The 14357-nt window shown below is 31.9% G+C and overlaps 1 protein-coding gene across 2 annotated transcripts in view; it reads left to right on the forward strand.

Moving 5' to 3' along the window:
• Nucleotides 1-426: 426 nt before the first annotated feature.
• Nucleotides 427-14357, forward strand: part of LOC111052176 — a 47039-nt gene continuing 33108 nt past the window's right edge. The window contains exon 1 of one of the 2 annotated variants that reach the window (XM_039442904.1): nucleotides 427-543. The gene's annotated coding sequence lies outside the window, so the exon portion shown is untranslated. Of the gene's footprint in view, nucleotides 544-768; nucleotides 786-14357 lie in introns of those variants that run through there. The other variant, XM_039442905.1, reaches the window with a different exon arrangement.

Below are 14357 nucleotides of genomic sequence, written 5' to 3' on the forward strand. Positions count from 1 at the left end.
TGTCATTATAACGTGAACCACACTATATAAACGGTTCAATTAACTGTTAATTTCAGTACAGTTGCAGATCTAAAATGTTTAGTTGGTCATATACAAAATTTTCATTTAGAAAAGGGAAAATTCATTGCAACACCAATGTTAAAAAAATCATGCCATTATAACGAAGACCTCACTTGAGCTAGAGACAAATAATCAAGGTATCTTTAATGAAAAATATCTTTAATAAAAGGTATCTTCAATAAACCGTATCTTTACACTATGCTATAACGCTACCGCAATTCGCAAACCGCTTTCATTAACGATAGCACCAAATTTCATTCATAATACGTGAACACTGCAGGTTTGTAAGTTTGTAGGAAGGGTAAGTGTCACATGTTATACAGACAGCTGATTTTGAATTCAGGAGGCAAAAAAGTGCGACCGCGACGGGAATCGAATGGTGGGGGTCTCGACTTATCTTGAGGCCGCGTGGAATTGCCAGTCCAGTCGCGCAAGGAACAAACAGGTGTTAGGATCTGAGCAACTTGCTACATCTGAAAAGTGGTACGTAAACTTTGCAAGGCTTGTTCCTCCATAGTGAATAGTGTGAATATATTTATATGAATACACATATACAATATCGCAGTGCATTTTTGTCAATCCTAGCCTTTGGATCAGGTTTTGTTGGAGAGCGCTGCACTAAAAGCAAATTCGTAAACAGTGATGTCCTCTTCATTTAGGCGCGCTCTACTTGGTTTCTATGATAGCCGGACTTAAAGTTATTTTCAAGTTCGTTGCCTGAGTTAGTAAGTTTGTGCGTCTATATTGTTTTCTCTCATATGACGATGTTTATAAATGGTTGTGCTCTTTCAAGTTTTACTTTTCAATTTGTTTATCATTTAGTAGCGTCTCGTTGTTTCCTTTCATAAAATATGGCGATGTTTATAAATGGTAGTCTCCTTTAAAGTTTCACTTTTCAATATATGTATGAAGTTCATTGACAGAGTCAGCAAGTTTGTGTAGTATTTATCATTTTGTAGCGTCTGGTTGTATTCTTTCATAAAATATAGCGATGTTTATAAATTTTAGTCCCCTTTCAAGTTTCACCTGATGTGAATCATGTTCATTGATAGAGTCGGTAAGTTTATGTAGTATTTATCATTTTGTAGCGTCTGGTTGCTTTCTTTCATAAAATATTTCGATGTTTATAAATGGTAGTCCCCTTTCAAGTTTCACCTGATGTGGATCATGTTCATTGATAGAGTCAGTAAGTTTATGTAGTATTTATCATTTTGTAGCGTCTGGTTGTTTTCTTTCATAAAATATGTCGATGTTTATAAATTGTAGTCTCCTTTTAAATTTCACTTTCCAACATGTGTATCAAGTTCATTGACAGAGTCAGTAAAGTTTACGTAGTATTTATCATTTAGTAGCGTCTGGGTGTTTTCTTTCATAAAATATGTCGATGTTTATAAATCGTTGTATTTTAAATTTCATTATTCAATATGTGTATCAAGTTCATTGACAGAGTCAGTAAAGTGTATGTAGTACTAGCGTCTGGTTATCTATTTACCATTATCTGGTTATCTTTTGGTTATCATCTTTTGGTTCTGGTTATCATATGGTTATCTTTTAAATTTAATTATTCAATATTTGTTTCAAGTTCATTGACAGAGTCAGTAAGTTTATGTAGTATTTATCATTTAGTAGCGTCTGGTTGTTTTCTTTCATAAAATATGTCGATGATTATAGTCTCTTTTCAGTTTATGATCAAAAATAAGAATCTTCCAGCAGTATTATTTATTTATTTCATATCACTTGAAAATGGCATGAAAGTCCGAAACATGTTGTGATAAAATAATTCATAAAAGGGTATTGAGATTTGTTTTCTATTTATAACGATGCTTATAAATGGTAGCACCCTTTTAATTTTCACTTTTCAATATATGTATCAAGTTTATTGGCAGAGTCAGCAAGTTTATGTATTATTTATCATTTAGTAGCATCTGGTTGTTTTCTTTCATAAAATATAACGATGTTTATAAATGGTAGCCCCCTTTCAAGTTTCACTTTTCAGTATTATGTATCAATTTCATTGACAGAGTCAGGAAGTTTATGTAGTATTTATCATTTAGTAGCGTCTGTTTGTCTTCTTTCATAAAATATCAAGATGTTTATAAATGGTAGCCTCCTTTTAAGTTTCACCTTTCAAGTTCATTGATAGAGTCAATAAGTTTATGTATTAACATTATTTCAATTTATAATGGATGACGATTTTTATAACATTTATAATAGTAGAACATACACGACCTATACCATGGGATATCTTCTTTGCTATCTTTTCTCAATGCTTATATTCTACCGGGTTTTTACTTTGAGTTTTACTTCTTAATGCTGCGGTTAAAAAATATCTCTTTTACTTATTGGAAGATATTTTGAAAAAATAGCCCAGTCTTCAATTTCCAAGTTTATCAACATCTTATTTCATCGCGTCCTTGTTTCGAATTCAACTTTTACATCATACATTCACGCATTGTGAATAATGTATATTAAAAAATTTATTAGAATGTAAAAATTAATAATATTAATGCAAAGTGACCTGACTGGATAAGGCATGGCCTCAGAGTTTTCAGGTCAATTTCAGGGCCTCTGACATGACTGTTGTATACATTTGACTGTTACATTTGACTGTATGTATACATATACACATTTTATAATAACAGTCATGTCAGAGGCCCTGAAATTGACCTGAAAACTTAGAGGCCATGCCTTATCCAGTCAGGTCACTTTGCATTAATATTATTAATTTTTACATTCTAATAAATTTTTTATTAAAAGGATTGTCTTCAATTCTCAAGTTCATTGTCACAGTTCTGCTGAAAAAGTTTCTAGATACAATATCATTTTCATTTTCATTATCATCTCTTTTCTGTATAGGGCTACTTGTAATATAAATATAAAGAAAATAAAAATCTCAGTACACTTTTTTTAAAATATTTTATCACTACATGTTTCGGTCATTTATGCCATATTCAAGTGATATGAATTAAGAATCTTCCAGTAGTATTTATTTATTTAATTCATATCACTTGAATATAGCATAAATGACCGAAACATAAAATATTTAAAAAAAAGGGTACTGAGATTTTTATTTTCTTCATATTTATCATTTTCATACTATGAATGATTGGAAAATGAACAACAGGCTTAAAGCTCAAATTTGGATAGAAATTGTCAAAAAATAGGTTATGTTTATTACTTCTGAAGTTGAACTTTCCACAAATATTTCTAGCCTAGTAGGCTTGGTGCCGGTTGCACGAAAGCCGGTTAAATTCGAAAAGCCGTCTTATCAAAAAGGCCTTCTCTGATTTGTTCTCGTGAAATTAATCACTTTTACAATTTAACCGGCTTTTGTGCAACCGGGCCAGAGTTATGTTTACAAATATTAAATTCGTTTTTGAACTATTTTGACGAAATTTTTACAGTCAAAATTAACTGTAGTGTCTTCAAAATTGTTCAAAACGGAATTATTAACTAGCAGTTCGTCATGGAAAGTGAAATTTATGAGAAATATTGATGTATGTTTGTAACAATGTATTACTAGTCTCATACTAGATTCACTCCAGACAAAATTTTCATTTCCGCTAGTAATTCTGCAGCTTTGAGAGTCCAATGAAAGTGATGGAAGGTCTGGGTTATTTTATGAAGGCGTGAGTCTCAACGTCATAATCTGACCAAAATCTGCAATTATTATCGTGAAGAAGCGAACCTAGAACAATCTCATCTCTCTGTCTGGCTCCATCTCCACAATTTAATTTCAATTAACTTCTATATTCGCACTGAGATTTCATTTTCATAACTCTCATATTGTAGCCGACATACTAATTTTTTTCAACTAAAAATTGTATTGTTGTTGATTTGCATGAATGAACGAGCACCTCATTCACCACTTCGGCTTATGTTTTTTTTCCAATAATAAGCGGAAAGTATGATTAGAAATAATATAACGTTCTTGCGGTTAACTCATATAAATTCAACTGCGTGATTTTATGTTTTCTCCTGGTCAGAAGTGACTTTTATATCCCACTTACTCATCTACAATGGAAACTTATGTTAATAGATCATACATTGAATCGCTTTCCAACTATTGTTGGAATAATGTATTGTCATGAATATTACTTTTTCTGTATTGCAATAAAACTAAACTCTTTGAACACTCTCTATACAAATTCTATTCTCTAAAAGGAAAAAGACTGGTTACTCAAAGGAGATTTATTGATTAGTTGAATGATTTTATTAAGGGCGAAGTTATGACTCTAGGCTCTCTCCTATGAGATTGATTGAGTACTTTATTTATGTAGATTACAATATATACTGGCTTTTACACTTATATAAAATAGCTTACAATACAGCAAAATTATAGATGAATTTACATAATATAGACTAAGGAAATAATTATTGAACTGTATATGATATGAAAAAGCAATTTGTAATATAATAACTATAGATAATTATATTGTTATGCATCTACATAAATTGGCGGAGCTTTGGACATATCAATGTGTTCATTCTTCGGAAAGAATATTAAAAATATACTCCCCACTAACTCTCTACCAAAAGAGAGTCAGAGGAAGAGGGAAATGAAGAGTTGAAACAAGAAAGATTCTTACTCTTAATAGAAGGATAAGAAATTGGGGTGTGAGAGTAAAAAGACTAGATGAGATTTCTTCATGCAGCATGCAAGTTACAATAATTTGCTGGCCCATATACTTAGCTTTCTTTGCTGTTATTCTTTATTATTTATTGATTGATACAATAAGTACATCACCAAAATGATAGGGAGAGAAAAAAATAAGGTAACTTTGTGCTATTCCTTTCCCAAATTTAGATAAGGTTACACATAGTCCGAAATAGGTTAAGTCTTGTAGTTCACTTCACAAAATAAGGTTACACATAGTCCGAAATAGGTTAAGTCTTGTAGTTGTTCACTTTACAAAATTTTCAGCTCTCAATTATTTTTACAAAGTAGATTTATTTAATTCTTCAATGTTGTTTTCCATCACGAACTGCTTATTATTGAATCACTTTTTGCTTTTAGAAAAAACGATTAGCAGTCAGATATTGTAGAGTGTGGAATCAGCTTGTCTTTCTTCAATGTTGGAATCTTCTTGAATTCTTCAATGTTGTTTTCCATCACGAACTGCTTATATCTGACTGCTAGTCGTTTTTTCTAAAAGCAAAAAGTGATTTATTTAAATTATTTCCATATTGTTTGTTCGATTTCCAGGACTGCATAATTATTATAAGTTGATGCGTTTGATAAATTTTCAAATTTTTGTTATGAAGTTGATGTTGTAGTAAACATCCATATATTTATTTATTTATTTATACATTAATAGATACAATCATTCTCAACTATGAATGATTGGGAAAGGAACAACATATACAGTAAAATATACAGTAAAACGACTCGATATTGCTAAACCACTGATTTATTGAAACAATTTGAGATACTAGTCTCGGTTGTTACACCATTAGCAATCTCTAGTACTAGCATTGAGCAGCGGAATATATAGTGTAGATTATGAAGCCCTACGATTGGTCATTAGCTGTTGACCAATGAACGTTGAGCTCGACTGTCATTGGCTGAGGCTAGACACGCCCAAGTATTCAAAATATGGTCGTGCGAACAGTTAAACAACAAAATTAGGAGAAACTTAGTGAATAACAAAATCGAATGGATAATACAAATAAATCCCTGCACACACACATTGATTTTTGGTCGTACGATATTTTGTCGTCCTTATGAATTATATCAGATTAAACGGAACTTGATAAACATCATCTGTTTAATCTAATAGAATTTATTGCGTGTGTTCTTGGCGCATAGGTCTGTAGGCACCTTTTGATCTGTTTCAACGCTTAATCACCTTATAAATTCTATTAGATTGAACAGATTGTGTTTGTCAAGTTCCGTTCAATCTTATATAATTCATAAGGACGGCAAAATATCGTACCAATAAAAATCTATGTGTGTGTAGAGACATTATAAAGTAGATGACATGTGATAAAGTAGAGAGAGACATGTGTAGAAACATTGTATATTGTAAGAGACATTGTATATTGCAGAGATATTTATAGCCTAAGAATGGACGAGTATACCATTTTAAAGCCAGTTAATAAGCGAAAATACAAACACTACAACGAGAAACAAAAATATAGAAAATTGATCATCATGGAACATTAAAAATACGTTGAAACTCAACTCATATAACATGGTAATCTTCCAAAAGCATAGCTTAATATGGATGGAATCTAGTAACAAATATTTAGATGAACATTTTTTTCGAATAAAAATGATGATTTTGATTTGAAATACATATTACAAGTCCCCGCGAATGTCTTCTATCTGGTAGTATTGAACTATTGTTCGAAAATACTATATGAAGAACTAGCCGTCAGGCTCGCTTCGCTCGCCATATCCGTCCAACAAGGTGGCTCCGCCCCCTGGACCACCGACTGGATCGTCCAAAAATGAAATCAGCGGTATCGCTTCGCTCGCCTGCATTTTTCATTTGAGCATAATTCATTCCATCAGAAAGTCAAAGTACTGAGAAAACGCAGAAAAACTGAGAAAAACGCTGATTTTGGGTGTATCTTTGATGAAATATTAAAGTCACCTCATCAAAACATTTTTAGACCCTACCTAAACCTCTGTACCAAATTTGAACATTTTCTGTATATTACTTGATGAAAGAACTGAGAAAACGCAAAAAACCGCTAATTTTGGGCGTATCTTTGGCGTTATTCCAAATTCCTTCTAACACAACATTATTACACCCCAGCTGAATTTCTGTAGTAAATTTGAACATTTTCTGTTCATTTGTTCTCGATAAAGCTGAGAAAGCGCAAGAAAACGCTGGAAAAACTCAGATTTTGTGTGTATCTTTGGGAATTTTTCCAAAACCGTTCTTAGTGCGCCTCTAAAGGGTCAACTGAACATACCTACCAAATTTGAACGTTCTTGGTCCGGTAGATTTTTAGTTCTGCAAGTGAGTGAGTGAGTCAGTCAGTCAGTCAGTGAGTGAGTGCCATTTCGCTTTTATATTATATAGATTATCAAAAATGATGACCACAGAAAACGGGTTTCCATTACATGATAATTTGTTTTATAATCAAGTTTGTCTCAGGGGGAACGGGAAGAAATGTTTATGATGGATTCACTCCTATAGAATGGAAGGTTCGTGAGAAACCTGTATCTTCTCTCCTTCTCTCAAATCATCGTCTGTAGTAATTTGTTTCTTGTGAAGCTTTCATTGTTGCAAGGTTGGAATTTGAATCAGAGTGTCAATTTATTCGATAAGATGTTGGTGTATGGAATAGAATGACCTTTTTTTGATCACTTATTTGATTATTTAGAAATACACAACTTTAAAAAGAGTACCACAGGCTTACACTCAAACAAAACGGTTCCAATTCTAATTTATAGATTTTCAACAGTCCAAAATAATGTAGCTGAGTGTAGTATTATGGCAAAGTTTCGGCTGTAATGTCCACTCTGGCAATTTACAATCATTCTTTGTAGAAAATGAATGCAATAAGAACAGTTGTCTTATAATAAGTTATAAAAATTCTTTTAAAAAATTATTATTGCACTCATGTCCAACAACCCTCGGACTCTTGATATTCCACAGGTGTCTCAGCCTGTCTTGAGGCTGTGCAAAGGCTAAAAATAAACTTTCTACTCGTGATATTTTTACAAGTTTTTCGATTTGTATATCATCAAACTATTTAAATGAAAAAGTTTCCTCGGGAAAACATTTTTTCCGATCATTACTTTTTGTGATATGAGCGCCTGAAGTTTGAACTTTAGGGACGGAACATTTCAAATTCGGTAAGATATAAATCCAAGAGATTTGGAGGATGGATTCTTCATGGTAATGTAGATCTAGTGGAACAAAAATTTTCTGAAAATATTAATTTTTGGAAAAGTTATTCAATTTACCAAAAATATCTAAACTGAAAGTTATTTATGGTTATTTATAGTAAATTAAATAACTATCTCAAAAATTGATATTTTCAGAAATTTTTTGTTTCAATAGATCAACAATACCATGAAGAATCCATCCTCTAAATCTCATGGATTTATCTTTTACCGAATTTGAAATGTTCTGTCCCAAAAATTTAAACTTCAGGCACTCATATCTCAAAAAGTAATGATCAGAAAAAAATGTTTTCCTGAGAAAACTTTTTTATTTTGATAGCTTGATGATATACAAATCGAAAACTTTGAAAAATATCACGAGTAGAAAGTTTATTTTTAGCCTTTGCACAGCCTTAATGCAATACGGGCCTAATTGCTTAAATTCCATACCAATACTGAGAGTCAACTTCAAATATGCGCTTTACAAGTACTAAAGAACTTTAAACATCTCATCAAGTCGAAATAAAGCTTCAACTTTGCAGTCACCAGTTTATCCTATCAGTGTCCACGTTGTGGTGGCAGTGGAGATAGATAGATCAACAAACTGTTCATTCTTGTGTTTAAAATCATCCATACACATCTACTATAGTGAAGTCCACGTTATAATGGCAGTGGAAAGATAAGGGACAACAGTGTTGCCGAATCTCTGCCTTGCCACTGCCTTCCATACAGGATAGCTGATACCGATGATGTCATATCAAGTTTCTTTGTTTAAAATAATCAATTATATTTTATTCCCCAAGAAAAAATCAACGATTAAATAATATACTCCATAGTATTTATTCATATGTATTTATTTACATAGTTTCCAACGTTTTAATACATATTAGACAGTATTCTGTCATACATTCCAATTATAATCCATCCTACATTATCGATCATTTACCATTCTTTTTTTTAAATATTTTTCGTAGCTTCTGTACTTCTATAATTTGAATAATGAATAATGAATTTATTGCCAAATACAAGAAATATTTCTACAAACAAAATAATCATTAAATGACAATAGTTTTTGGCGCGACTGGAAAAAGAAGCCTTGAGCTCCAGCCACGAGAATTTAATAATATAATTGATAATTAGTATTTAATAATATACTCCCAGTATTTTCATAATTATTGAATTAATTATATTTCCACATTGTTAAACACGATCTGGTAACGTTGTGGAGCTAGAAAAGGAGAGCGCTTTCTGCTTTGTCGAATGAAAAACAAGGATAGCACCACTAATGTTAATCAAATACTGTCATTATAACGTGAGCCTCACTAAAGAAGTTTTTGAGCCAAAAATAAATTTATGAAATTGCTGAGAAAGTTGTGAAGTTACAAGTCAAATTAAAAGAAGAATCATATTAAAATGTTTAATCTAGATATGAGACGCCTCAACAAGTGTAGATGATAGGTGTATCAAATAATTCACTACTATTATTATATTTCAATCTTGTTTGTGAATAAGTCAAAAAAAATTCATGAAATTGCTGGGAAAGTTGTGAAATTACTAGTCAAATTAAAAGAAGAATCATATAAAAATGTTTAATTCTAGACATAAGATGTTTAATTCTCAAGAACACTGTAGATGATAGTTGTATTAAATAATTTACAACTGTTATTATTTCAATCTTGTCTGTGGAAATGGAATGAATCCTTCATAGGTCTTTGTGGAAAGTCATTTTTCTGGCCTCTAGGTGCCGAGTGATGGCAAAAAACATTCGCTTTCTACTCAACTTTCAAGCTGTGCGTCTAGTTTTTTATATTATATGTGAATGCAGTGAGAGTGAAACTGAACTATAATCGTTTATAAACGTTATAGTTCATGAAAGTGATATCCAACATTCAAGGTAACAATTATTACAGCATTCACCTGCGTAAGGTTCAAGGTAACAGGTATTTTTATTACGTGAGTGCTGCAGAAAAAAATATTCGGAAGTTGAACATCGTGTAACTCGTGGCCAAAGTCAGATTTTCGAACCTGTTGGATGATTTCACGATTGACTTTCGAAATGTTAATTGATTGAGGAAGTTTAGAGCCGGTAGTCAATGTCAATATCTCAAGACGGGAAATTGTTTATGTTGTAGACAGTAAACTGGTATGACATTACAACAATATATCTGATATGTTGAAAGTTGTCAAACATATTCGAGTATTTAGAAGCATATTCAAGAATAAATCTCAACATCTAAGCTATCAAGCTATTCTTCAATTTTTTTTTTAATGTCACGTCTCTCAAGCTATTAAAATTGTGAAGCCTTCTCTGAACTATCACAATGAGAAATTATTGTCAATGAAAGTTGAAATGTTCTACAAAAACCTTTATATCTTATTAAAAAAAAAAAAAACATTCTACATAGAAACTGAGTAAGTAGATTCTCCTATATACTAAAAAATTAAATTAATTTCAGTTCATACTCAGGTTTAGTTGAGAACTCTAGTTCAGTTTAGAACACCAGTTCAGTTCAGAACTCAATTTCAGGTCAGAACTCTAGTTCAGTTCAGAGGTAAGGTCTTCTCTTTGAATTTCTCTGTATTCTGTAAACCCTTCACATCATTTTATTACGACGTAATGAAACTACGTAGAAGAAAATACTTCCGAAAAGGTTTTTGTTCAGATCACTTCTTATTTAAATTGATGTAATATGCAAACAGTCACAAAACAATAATTCCTGAAATAACATTACAGGGGGGAAAAGGAGATCTAAGAAGATGAACCTGTCTCAGATGTAATATTCTAGTGCAATTGAAATGAAGTACCTAATTGAAGAGACTTGAGATATTGTCAAAAAATATTTTGATCTTATCATCGGATGAATTTCATTGTCTTCTAACATAAAAATATTTGTTGAATTTGTTGATTGGTCGGAATTCTCTAGACCTCTTATCGGGGGTCTCTCAAAATTCCTCGATTCTCTTGTTGGTGAGATTTTCAGTGACTTCATCTACTCTCATACAATATTACTGACTTCTTATTCACTATGATTTCCTCTCGAAGATTTCTGGTCACATCATAATCGCAAATTTTTCAGTCTATACTGGTTGGCTTCCTATTGATTGAAACATAGACATACTGTATAATAGGTTGACAAGAATCTGAATAATAGAATAGAATAGTTTTTTCTGTAATTGAAATAAATTTGATTTGATAATGATCGTGTATCTCCAAAAATGATGTTAGACAATTGATTGATTTTTTGTGAACAAGAAAAGGTTTCTGTGACAACATGTTTCCTAGTTTATCATGCCTCAAGACTAAGCAGAAGTTGTAATAGCTTAATCTAAGACTAATCAGAAATTAATAGCTTAATCTACATTGAGCAGAGATTGAGCACTATTTTAAGCGGAGATTCCCTGTGGAGTACAAAAATATAATCGCCTGTATAGTTGAAAATTGAATAAGTTGAATCAGTTAAATGATAGATTTTTCTGCATGAATTCAATTTGTAAATTGTAATCTTGTCATTGAAATATGTGTGATTTCTCATGAATTGTTTGTGAGAATTATGAAAGGTATTGACTTATTCTTTCAAGTTTTTCTCCATGAATTCAATTTGTAAATTGTAACTTTGTCATTTAACATGTATGATTTCTCATGAATAGTTTCTTTGGATTCTAAAATGTCTCGACTTATTCTCTCAAGTTTATTTTGTAAATAAGTTAGAAGTCTTTTCTTTATCAAACTTCTCAAACTTTCTGGTTTCTAGGTCTCAAGATCTTGAAAAATAATGAATTCAATCACTATCATGCACCTCTTTCCATATAAATTTCTATCCTAACCTCCTTTTGAACCTATCACGGAGGATATTAAACGATATTGGCATTCTCCGTCTAGTTTCTCTAGGAGCATCTATTTTTAAGATCGCTGTGAAACAATACTTCACAATTAGTAATTTAGTAATTACAGCTCTTCATGCTCCATGCTCCATTTACTGTATTCTACTGTTGTTATGAAAGGAGATATCTACTGGCGACAACTGGAAGCCTACAGTAATTATATCGGCCCTCTAAATATAATTAACTGCCATTTAAACTAATTAATCGTTCCGATAGTTAGCAGGCCGATCCTTGGTTGAGCTAGCAATCTCCGCCCGAAATATAGAAGCTACTAAATTAGGGATGTTCAACTAGCCCCGCTCTCAATCAGCTACATTAGTGCTTTTCTTGGCATCATCCAACACGGTGAGAGTAAAACGGAAACAAGGAGGTAGAGTGAGACAGAGAAGCGAGAGAGAGTGATGGATAGAGAATGAGAGTTTAAGCTTAGACAGTGAGAGATAGATAGATTTCATGTATCACATGCTTCTAGGCTTGTCGCCTATGATAACATGGTTACAAAAATTTACAATAATATAAATGAGAGAGAGATTAGATTAGATTAGAGTTCTCTATTCATAAAAATTTCAATATACTATGGCTTATACACTAAATAACAATCAATGACGGCTAAGCTAATTATTCAGCGAATTTGACGAAGTGAGAATAGTTATTTGTGCAACTAGTGCGCAAAGTGACAGTTTGCTGCACCGAAAGAAACGTTTACGCCCGAGCCGTAGGCGAGGGCGGAAAGGTTTGTTGAGTGCAGCAGAGGAACTTTGCGCACGTATTGCACATTAAATTTTTCCTATAGTTACCATTGAATATGAAAAGTGGGTAATTATGGGTAAAATTGCCAGAAATCCATCAAATGTTTTTCTGTGTAATTTTATTATTGATAAAAACCTTAATTTATTGTCAAATTGAATAAAAATGTTGTCCTTGGTTATAATATATAATTAATAATGTGCTCGTTGTGTTTCGTTGCACCTCTGCTCACTATAGCAGCCACAGCAGTCACTCTTACCAACTTCATTTTGATTTTGCTGCACTGTTGCTCCATATAACCTACTAAGTATTTTGCGTTGCCATGTTGCAAATCTGGAGTGCAGAAAAGATTTTTCCCGCACTAGAGCGGAAAAGTGATTCTTTGCGTTCTGTAATCAGTGCAGCAATGGCCACTTTTCAACGTAACTGTAGGAAAAGATTTTATTAATCACAATGAAGATTGAATGCAATTAGAATAACGATAATATAATATCGTGATGTAACTACATAGGGTCATCTCGTGTATGTTTTCTTGAATTTATTATTTTGTATTTTTTTAAATTTTCTTGATCGATATTGAACCGTTTTTCCGATCAATCACTCTTGTAGGTTTTCTTGAGCAATCCACTCGAGCATGTTCATTAATATTGATTCCAAATAACCAGAAATCTACTTTTATAATTATTATTTAACGAAAATCCTAAATAAATGCTGTAAATCACCCCGAAGACTTCTGCTACTGCAGACATTGACAACAGGGTTAACAGCTAGATGGAAATTCGATGAGAACTACTATCCAAAAATTAGCATTTGAATAAATGCATTCTCTATTTAATTCCATCTGTAAATCTACTTTTACCGTTCAAAAATTTCTTCAAGTTTTCTCTATTCTTTGAATCTTTCTCAATCTGAAAAATCCTTTTCAATTATTTAGTTATTTATTTATTTATTTACATTGTGTACAAATACTTAACATGAGGAAAGGCACAACAGGCTCATGCCCAAAACTGTCCCATTTCCAATTTATACTATACTGTCCAAATCAAAATGTTGGTTATGTCACTTTCACTTTTCAAAATACAATTTACACTCTTCAATACTCAGATAAACGAGCAAATTTTGAATCTAATAGATACTAATTATTAAAAAACTAATTATTCAATTAGTTCTATTAGTTCAATTTATTAATTCATGTGTGTTTTTGTTTCTTTTGCTTCATTCATTGCTTGTGTTTCTGCTTCAATATGCTTATTAAGTATTCTTGATCAATTGAGTATTCTACCTACACAATTACAAGCATAATTCATTATTCATCTGTCGTATCTATTCAGGAAAGTGTGAGTCAACGTTTAAACTTTCCCCACTCCGTGTATTTATTTTTCCAAAATTTGTAATTTAATTAGTTGAGTCTTAATTAGGTTCCTGGAAAGTATTCTTAATAATTGGTACATGAATACTTTATCATATTCCACTTTATTTGTTCGATTAATTTCATGATACACGATCATTCATCTGTCGTATTCAGGAAACTGTGTGTTAACGTTTAAACTTTCACCACTCCGTATGTTGATTTTTTTCGAATATTCAATCTTTAAGAGTATTAGGCCCGCTTGCACAAAAGCCGGTTAAATTTCAACCGTGATTAAAAACCGAGAAGGCTTTTTTGAGAAGACGCTTCTCTGATTGGTTCTCATGGAATTAATCACGGTTAAAATTCAACCGGCTTTTGTGCAACCAGCACTAACTAAATAATATAACCAATGTGCTAACTATATGATATCGTTAATATTCTTAACTTTTAATTATTACACGATGTAAAATAATG

Source organism: Nilaparvata lugens, chromosome X (assembly GCF_014356525.2).
Source record: "Nilaparvata lugens isolate BPH chromosome X, ASM1435652v1, whole genome shotgun sequence".
Classification (NCBI taxonomy): domain Eukaryota; kingdom Metazoa; phylum Arthropoda; class Insecta; order Hemiptera; family Delphacidae; genus Nilaparvata; species Nilaparvata lugens.